A 10515-nucleotide genomic window follows, 5' to 3' on the forward strand; every position below is an offset into this window, starting at 1 on the left:
GTGATCCTGAACTTTGATTAAGTATCTATTCATAGAATCTCTGTAGATTCTATGAATGGTGCGGCATCAAACTCTAAGGAGTGATCCTGAACTTTGATTAAGTATCTATTCATAGAATCTCTGTAGATTCTTGCACTATGTGAGTTATTACCATAGTGAACAATCTTGACATTAAAGTCTAGATGCGTGTTTGGGTCCCTATGGACTGAGGTTCTTGAACTCATGCCTGTGTGTCTGAAGAAGTTTTGTATACAAATTCGTATAAGGGTTGAGTTATAGTAGGACAAGACCTTGCGGTGCTCTCTTGAGTAGAAGCTTTGCTCCTTAAGTCAGGCCTAGGTTGATAGCCTAAGTGGTATACCAATCCTAAGCGTAGGTGCATAAGACTAAGATACACTCCTAAAAGATGAGACTCCTAAGATTATCTCAATTTTGCATGATGATCAAGGCTAATCTGGCCAGATGATGCTTGATTTGAAGGGAATCTTGATTGGAATTTAAGCAAATGATGTCCAAAATTTAGATCTGAAAGCTCGGCTATGCTTTTGAAGACAAGAGCTATCAATTGGAAGTGATTGGACTTGGATCTAAGCAATTTAAACAAAAATGCACTTTTGTTTATTCTGCTCTTTTTGCTGATTTGATGTAATGGCTTGAAGGTTGTGTTGTGTTGAATCCAAATATGCAAAAATCTTTCAATTTGGACAAGATTTAGGCACTCAAAATGCAGGAAAAGGTTCATGCAAAAGTTGATTTTGGCATTAAATGTGCTTTCTTTGGGGTCTCTTGCAATTTTTTAAACTAAATGAGACGCACTACTGAATTTCAACACCTTGGGGATGCTCTAAAGCAATCTAGATGCAGATCTAAGCAGATCCAATGAAAGCGCCCTTTTTTGTCAGCATAGATTTGATTTTAAAAGGTAATTAACACATGCAAATGTCACACCAAGCTAAATATGGCTTGATTAGACCAAGATGAAGATAGTTGATGTAGTTTTGCAATCTCTAGGTGAAAACCAACAAAAGCATGCTTTTGTCCAAGCACACTAAAATTGAACTATTATGCATGTAAAAATTGTATGATATGCTAAGGACCTCAAATATACAATTTTTTCCAAGATCAAGACTGATTTGGGCTCTGAAAAGCACATCCAAATCTCTTGGACAACAAAAGCTGATTCAAGTGCTTAGATCTATGCCCATGCAATGGCTCAAATGCTGAACTCTACTTACCCTACTCCTATTGCACAAAATGAAAGCTAAATCTAATGAAAAACATGACAAAAACTCAATAAAAGCTGAAAAACATCAAGAAGTCAACTAAAGCTAAAAACTCAAACTTTCAAAACAAAACACAAACAAGCCATGCATATGGGAACATCATGCAACCAAGGCACACATAGACACTCCAATGCACACTTCCTAAGCGTAAATGAAGGCATGGGTGAGTCCCACTCCTCTTGCTACCCTCATGAGAGCCTTGGAACCCTGTTCCAACCTCCCAACTAAAGATTAAATGGACTTAATGGGGCTCAAAGCTATCAAAAGCTAGGTGGACACTCTCTAATCTAGGATTACTTTCCCAACAACAGCGCCAATGTTATTGGCTCGCCACCACGACGGACCTTGTAGCATAGATGTTGAGTACTAACATGAAAATGTCAATACCAAGGAAGGACCCGATTAGTGCATGGAGGCTATGTAGGTTTGTCAGACACTATGGAATATTTGGCCTAGAGTGTACTATGCAAGCTTTGCTCAACTATCAACCTAGCATCAACAAAAGCTAACTCAACCTATACATTCATCAATCTCATCAAGGGACTTCTCTATGAGCGGATCTAGGCCAAAACACATGCATTCAAAGCGTGGGTTAGCTCAAAAGACTCTACTTGTGCTTAAGAACACTTAGAGGCACCTGCCTTGCATATTCAAAGACTGCAATGAAATTGCGCTTTTGTTTGGGCAGCCACATAAAAGTGCAAAACAGAGATTTAGGACTCAAACACTAGTTGAATCTACCCCTTTCAATCAACTTTTACAAAGGAAGAAGCTTCAAATCACAAGGAATATAGCATAAACACTCAAAGCAAGAAATCACGCTTTTGTTCATTCCACACAAAAAAAACAGCATGAAAACATGAAAGAAATCTTACACAACATGAAGGAGAATCTTACTCATTAGTCACTCAATAGTCACTCAATAGAATAAAGGGAGGGAGCTATGGAAGCTTAAGCAAGAAGAATCTCTTCACTCGTTAGCCAATCCACCAAAAGTTCTCTACTTTGGCCCTAGTTTGCCTTTTATACCTATGGTTTCTAACACTACCCTTTCACACTAGTCTTGGCCAAAAAGAGCTATATTACAAGAGGCTTTTGCCTTACAAGGGGAATTTTACAATTTGAAAGCTCTTTGAGTCCCTAATGAATATTCTACAAGGGTATTTAGCCCATAGGCTTCATGAGGTAAAAAATAGAATTCCGTGTATTCCCTTGCTTCTTCCTTGATCCTCCGTCTTCTTTGCTACTTTACTGCCGCTTCATGTAGGCTTTGTCCTTGCTTCTATTCCTTTGAAACAACAATAAAAGACAAATTTATGCTCAAATGAACCAAGAACTCCTTGATAAGCTCCAACACTCTTTCTCTCTTAGAAGGGTTGGGTTTCATCAAGAAAAGAATGTGCCCAAAGACATGCACACAACTGTAATTTGCAAGAAAATTTGGTTTTTAGGAATTCGAGTAATGCTTCATGGATCTATTAAAACTATTGCACACTTTTACATGGTGGATGGTAGAATTACTCACAATACTTCCAAATATATTTCTTTGATAAAATGATTATTCTTTCAAATGTTTTTGTAGGGCATAAGTAGCACTTAAAGATAGTTTTTCTAAAGGCTCAAGTGCTAACAAGGCTTGGCCTAATGGTCCAAAGAGCAGGATCTTCTTTGAAGATATACATTAATTGGCCATCTTATCTTAGAAGACTCTTTTCATAGATCCTTTATTGCAAAGTATCTATAACCAAGGGTCAACCCATGATTTTACAAAGACCAAGGTTGAGTACCAATGGATTGTCAAAGAGAGACCACAAAAAAGGGACTCATGGCATCTATGCAAAATAACTCTATGTAGATATTTGTGCATTAGATTCTTAGGGACACCAAGCATCAAGTATTTCACGTTGCAAGCTAAGATTTGAACCGTCAAATCAATCAAGTAACGTAATTTATTTTTGTAACATCATTCTCAAATGCAGCTAGTGTACTCTTTACAAGTCCAATGGTCCAAGCTAATTCTTTTGCATACCATTATGATTAATAAGATTGATTGGGAAACAATATATATATATATTACTTCCATAGTAAAAGATCTCTAGACTAGAAATTTGTGTGAGCTCTTTAGCTCAAAAGGAGGAATTTTTATTGCATGACTCACCACTATGCATAGATAAGAATCCCCATGCAAAGTCAATGTATGAATTCCATGCTTTACCTCATGAGAAGCATGAGGGAATGCTACCTACTACCCTAAGAAATAGAAAACCCTTTCTATTGGCCCACAACATTGCAAGACATTCATGACCATGTGGCAATGCATGGTAGGTCAAATGATGCAATGATAAGGGAGGTATGTCAAAAGGTATGTCTCTTTATTTCTTAAATGTTAAAATTCCATAAGATGCTAAGGTCAATAGGCTCCAATAGAGATCCTCCATGACTAGTCTCTATTGTAAAAGGGTTATTTAAAATGCAAGTGTGCAAAGGTATGGCGAAAAGATGTCTTCAATTTCCAAATATGTTCAGAATATGGCACAAGGTTTTTGTTACTAATGGTTATGTGTATGACAACAATAAGATAGTTGTTCCCATGAATAAAGAAGCTATTCTTGTGTCATAACAAAAGTAACAATGAGCCACTCCCGAGCACCAATCAATTTAGAAGTATAAGCATGATGCTTAGATTCAAGTCTTCAAGGCTGACCATGTTGTACCATGGACAAGGTTTGACAAGGTGACCTTCACACATGACTATAAGCTACTACATATGGTAAGGAATTACATAGTTATGTAGTTGAGTTACAAGTTATCCTTATAAAGATTTTAAGTGGATACATAGTTACAAGGTGACCTTCACACATGACTAGTACATATGGTAAGGAATTACATAGTTACATAGTTGAGTTACAAGTTACAAGTTACATAGTTGAGTTACAAGTTACATAGTTACATAGTTGAGTTACAAGTTATCCTTATAAAGATTTTAAGTGGATATAAGAATCACAAATGTAAAAGATCTTTCATTATTATAAGAATACAAGTTTCTTAATGGGTTGGACACAAACACAACATCAATCAATGAATAATGTAAGGACTTACTTAGTGTCTTACAAAACCGTTAGGGAAGAACCAAGGAATCAATGTCTAAGACGCATGATTTAATGTAAGGATTGGCTCAAGCCTAAAAGTTCCTTCATGGGTTGGATGACATCCATCACATTAATGTTTAGGTCCAATACTCAAACATTTCAAGTACGCATTCTCTTTCCTTATGCAAGCACACAAGATCCTTACTAAATGGGATATCCAAGACATCAATGAATGAATAAAACATTCAAAAATTAATGAAAGGAATCTTGAGAAATATTTCAAGACTACAATTTCCTTAATGGGTTGTCTTTTTACCAAGGCATCAATGTAATAATCTAAAGAAATTTAATGTAAAAACAAAAGACATAATGGATTAGCATAGCAATGATTTCATCACCTAAGCACCTACTAGACTTGCCATATAGTCCAAGGAGGTATTCTTGCTCAAATGTGAATCATAAGTGTAAATGAGCTTCCTATAGTTGAGTACAACTATAGGATGTCATTAAAATTCAATTTTGATGAGTTTCCTATTGATTATGGACAAATTACTACGAGAGTAAATGAAACCTCTTATAGGTTAAAGGTAATGCAATGTCCCTTTTAAGTTTTTTCTCTTTTATCTCACATTAATGTTTGGTTTTATGTTTATGTGTGTACAAAGGCAAATTTGTTGGCTTAGCGATGACTTCGTTACCTAAGCACCTACTAGATTTGTCATCTAGTCTAGGAATGTGATCATCACTCAAACGTGCATGTCAAGTGAAAAAGGATTCAAAAGTATCAGCTTAGTGGTGACTTTGTCTCCTACAAACCTTCTAGATTTACCATCTAGTCCAAGAATGTGGTTAACCACTCAAACATGGATCCTTAGTGTAGATGGGCGTCCTTTTCCCTATAAAAAGGCATAGTTAAGGATAGCTATGGTCTAAAGGGTGGGGCATACCATAATAATATAATTTTGATGAGTTTCTTGCTTCAAAAAGACTTTTCTCTCTCTCTAGAAGTGGCCATTCTAGAGAGAGAAAGCTAAAGAAAGCACATGTTATAAGGCTGCAAGAAGGTGCATAAGGCAATGTGAAGTGCTAGGTGAAGAATGAAAGTTGCAAAAGTGCCTAGGAAATTTAACCATGACCTCTACATGTATTTTCAGGGTAAGAGTTAGAAATGCCCTTGAAAAGGCTAAAATATGGCTTCCATAGTAGGAACAATGGCTGGAACCATAGGAGGATGGGCTGAAAGAATGGGATGATGAATTGAAAGGTGTAAAAAGGGCTAAAAGCAAGTCCCAATGTGGAGGATAATGGAAGGCTGCCTTCAAAAGAGTTGACCCACAAGGCAAGAAAAGCCCTTTCTCTTTCTAGATTGCCAAAAATAGCACCAGTGTGTTTTTTCTTCATACATGCACATGAAGAGGATCTCTCTCTCTCTCTCTCTCTCTCTCTCTCTCTCTCTCTCTCTCTCTCTCTCTCTCTCTCTCTAGGCACACAAGTGGGCTCTAGAGAAATCCCTTTCCATGCTCTACATGATCATGCTGAAAATTCTCATCTTCTCCTTCTTGCTCACATACCTACCCAAGGTAGCATTACATAGTAATTGGTCTCTAAAACTGCTCTTATTTTACTAGCGTATAAGCTACACATTGTGTAATGGCTCCACTCCTTTTCTCCATAGGATCTCCAAGTCTTTCTAGGCTTGTCAGGCCTTGAGAAGAGGAAAACTATAGTGCAAGGAGTTCTTTATAAGCTACAAAAGTCATGGTTTATGGAGTTCTAAGCCTCCATAGCTCATATGTGTAAGCCATATTTGCATTTGTGTAAGACATTGTAGGTATTCTTCTCCCTTGTGAGAAGCAAGTAATACAAAGCCATTTGAAGGGGGGTTGGCCCCATGAATCTGACCTTCAGTGTAGTGCTTGTCTCTTTTTTCTATTCACATATGCATGCTATCAAATAAATGATTGGCTTGCTATGGTTAGCATTGAGTTTAACTCTATAAACCAAGCAAGCAAGGAACAAGTAGAGAAAAAAATTGAGCAATATTGAGAATTTTAGAGCTTTAACACTCATCATAACATCCAAAGATTTCAATACCTTAGTTAGGTGACATTGTTTGCATACCTTGTATGCCACGTGTGCACCCATAAAAGGAGTTGTATCACTAGTCATCTTCAAAGCTAGTCCACATGGAGGACAAAGAATCTCTAAAAGGCACTATGCCTCGTCTCCAACTCCTACATCCTTTCCATATCTTAAAAGTAATGACAAATAATCTGGTGACCAAAATCAATAGCATTATCTCATCTCTAGGGCACTCATTGCTCCTATTAACAAGGATATAATGGGGAAGCACTCATTGATTTATGTTTCTTTATGGATTCTAGAGTTTCAGCCATATGACCAAGTTGATTTTGAAATTAGGATCTAATATCACAGTCATCAATCATGCAAAGGAAGTTGACAAGCAAGGTAACGTCACTAAATCTAGATGGATCTACAAAAATATTGTAAAGACCTTTAAATGCCATGCTTTATCATCCTTAACATTGTGTGGGGCAAGCTCCTTCCAAGTTGTCATCCAGTGGTTACCTTTCCGAACTTATTTCCTACTTTGTTGGAGTACAACAACATTATGAGCCTTTGCAATATAAGTGCAACAAACAAAAGACAAATTAAAAAGGGTCCATAAAGATGCCAAAACTATGAGCTACAACTAAAGGGACTATTCAATAACCAAGAATACCAATTTGCCAATGAGCATAAGGTGCTGTCTTATTTTGGATGGCACTACCCTTGGTCACTAATAACGCACAAACGACCTTGTCTAGGTTAGGCATGATGGAATGCATGATTTTGTAGCTCTTGAGTGAACTAAGAGTGAACTATTCATGAAATAAAGTGCACTTTTTCACTTTGTCTTTGCTATCTAGCCTTGTAAATTTTGAAGATGGTTTATTTTACCCTAGTTCATTATATATATATATCAGTATTCAATGTTATTATTATATTAAATTTTCATGATTATCGTTTTATTTCTAGTTTCTTTAGCAAAAATTTGTTTTTGATTGCACACTGTCATGTAGTTGACATAAAAAAACGTTTATCAAGGTAGTATTCTTTTTGCACAATAGTTTTGTGTCTCGTTTCTATTATCATACCATTTGGTCTCATTTTGTTTTAAGTTTCTTAATGTTTATTTTTAAATTTTCTAAATTCATGAGTCTATTTTGACCCTTTAACAAGACAAACATGATTTACAAGTTCAAAGCATAATAGTTGCTAACAAGGTTTCATATGGGAGGACACTTTGGTGCTCAAAAGCCCACAAAAACATTAAACAAGAGATGCCAAATATATATATATATATATATATAAGGAGTAAGCCTTTTTAGTGTTCAAAAACCCATGAGTTGTCTCATGGTATGGTGCCTTAATAGTTCTCTCAAGGTGTACAATGAAGGCACCTTCACCACAGCATATTGACAAAAAAAGCAGTAACAATTATTCTAAATCCTGAAATACGCCAAGCAGCTGCTGCAGATGGAGCACTGATGGGACTCGATGGCTGCCCCGTGTGTTAACAGTGGTAGCTACCACCACTCTTAGCATAGTACCTATCATCAAGATACCACCTGAATCACTCCAAGCCTCATGCCTTTGAGCTCCAAACCTGGGAGCCACCACTCTTAGCATAGTACCTACCATGAAGATACCACTCTTATCAGCTCCTAGGCTTGGAGCTCATCGGTATGACAGAAATCCTAACCTGATGCTTCTAGCTGTTGGCCTAATAACAAATCAGCTCGAGCAGAACCTTTGCTACCAATCTGTGAGCCTACCACCACTTTGGTGGCTTCCTTTGCTAGCCACCTTTACGAGGATGAAAATATAATTGACAGTGGTAGCTATTTATCTACAAGGGTTACCATGGTAGACTAGTATTACACACTATGAAGCTAGTGCCTAACTTCAGCCCTACACTACCGACCAATGTACAACCAAGAGGTAGTTAGGGACATTTAAAAAGTATGGCATAACAAGGAAGACAAACCTGAGGTTGTTCAAGCAGATGCACCGGATGCTTCTCATACAGCTTTCGTCCAACACGCTTTTGACATACATCCTTGACATACATCCTTTTTGTTCGGCGACACACGTGTATTGTTTGTCCAATATGCAATGACTAAATCTTTCACTTCCTCTGTGATTATTGCATCAATGTGGCTAGCAGCAGCTCCTCCAACCAGTGCCCCGTGTGTTACAAGCTTTTTGATGGTTGGAGCGGTCATTATATGCTACCATGTTCCCACTAATATCATCTTGTTTGCTTAGTGCGACATATGCAAAATGTATCTACATGTGTGATATGTGGCGTAGAAATAAATCCAGGCTTGTACACAGTGTTCGGCATGCCTGGTGAATACAAAGCACCAGGACGACAAGAAACTCCTAGCACACTTCGCAATCTTTTTGCTGGACGTGACAAAAATTGATGTAACATTATCACAATTAAACCATGCAACACTTTTGTAAATCAAATATCATCACTCTATTATAAATCATTTGTAAATCAAGTATTGTAAATCAAGTATGAAGACATTTTCAAAAGTATAATGTTGTTAAGTAGAGATATGTGAGCACTTGTCATTAAGTAGTGAAAAGACTTTTGTTACATGTGCAAACGTATGATATGTAGGCGGCAAAAAATCTGGACCAAATTCACCGATTTTTTTCCAAGCTTTTTTCTAATGCTCACTTCCACCACCATCAGCATAGCACTTCCTAAAAAATAGATCGCTTCTGCAAGAGCAAGCTGTGCTTCATCGAGTAAAGTGCTACGCAAACTTTCTTGTAAAGAAGCTGCCATTTGTAAGTGTAATTCAAAGTACTAAAGAAGAGCCGAAATTTCCATTACCATATAGTGTGTAATGTGCGTTTCACCCCATGTGTCAACCATATGGTGCGAAAACTTATTCATTGCAATTTTGAGATCACCTATCTCAGAGTTTTTGATTGTAGCCTTCTTGAGTAATTTCATCATTGTGTCCATTGATTCCCAAACACGTGCATGCTTCAGTCCAAGTGCTGCATCATTGCCCTTGTAAGTTGTAATTTCACATATTTTCTTCCATATATGAAACTCTATATGGCTTTGGGACTCTAAGTGATTGGATAGAAGATGCCTTGCCTTTACGCCACCCATGCAAATTATATTTGGATTATCTTGTGTTTTGTCAGACTTCTTTGTATCTTTTGAAAGTGTAACAACTCCATCATGTAATCCTACTTTTGATAGAATCTCCTTGAGGGCTGTTTAGCATTCTTGTCTTTGTACTTAAGGATTTATCCTTGTGTCTTGCGTGCAATGTGCAAACATGGACTCAATTAAGGGGTATTGGCAAAATTGGATCCCATTTTTTGTCTTCAGTGTCACAATTTGGTGGTGTAGCTTGAACATAGCTCATGATACGAGCAAACCACTGCATTGATCCTTTCTTTGTCATATCTACTGTCACTCCACTAGCCTTTCTTTTTCTTGTATTACTGCAGATGCCTCCCTTTTGCTGAGCCTTAGCACTTGGGTTGACTTTGGTGTGGCAACAATATATGCATGGGAACATGGTATTTGCACTCAACTTGCAATCCAATATACATTTTAATGTCGTCAAGTCACCAACCAAGTGCCATTCAACATTGAATTTTCTAACACTTGGTACATGTAGCTTGCTCCCCTGATTCTATTGCATAATATAATTTGAAATGCCTGTCCAATGAAAATTCCATGCAAGGGTGTCATGTGTCTCATGTGGTAATTCAAATGCTGCTGTCCACCAAATGTTGTTTTTTGATTAAACACCATAATACTCTTACCCAAACTTCTGTCCTCTTTGATTACGTTGGAGTTCTTGTACTTCACCCAAGTGAAAGTCCTTTCCTTACAAGGTTTTGTTCATGATTGTTAGGCTTACCCATTCACGTCAATGATCCTTAACAACTTGGCATTTATCTAGCTTTAGCACAAAGATAATCATTCTATTACATTCAGTTGGTGTGAGACCATAATATTGAATCATTGCCCTTTGAATGTTTCCAAGATCAATATACACATTGTTGAATATGTTGTATTGAAAACATTTTGTCAG

Source organism: Cibotium barometz, chromosome 28, assembly GCF_041138505.1.
Source record: "Cibotium barometz isolate CiBa-2024 chromosome 28, ASM4113850v1, whole genome shotgun sequence".
Taxonomy (NCBI): domain Eukaryota; kingdom Viridiplantae; phylum Streptophyta; class Polypodiopsida; order Cyatheales; family Cibotiaceae; genus Cibotium; species Cibotium barometz.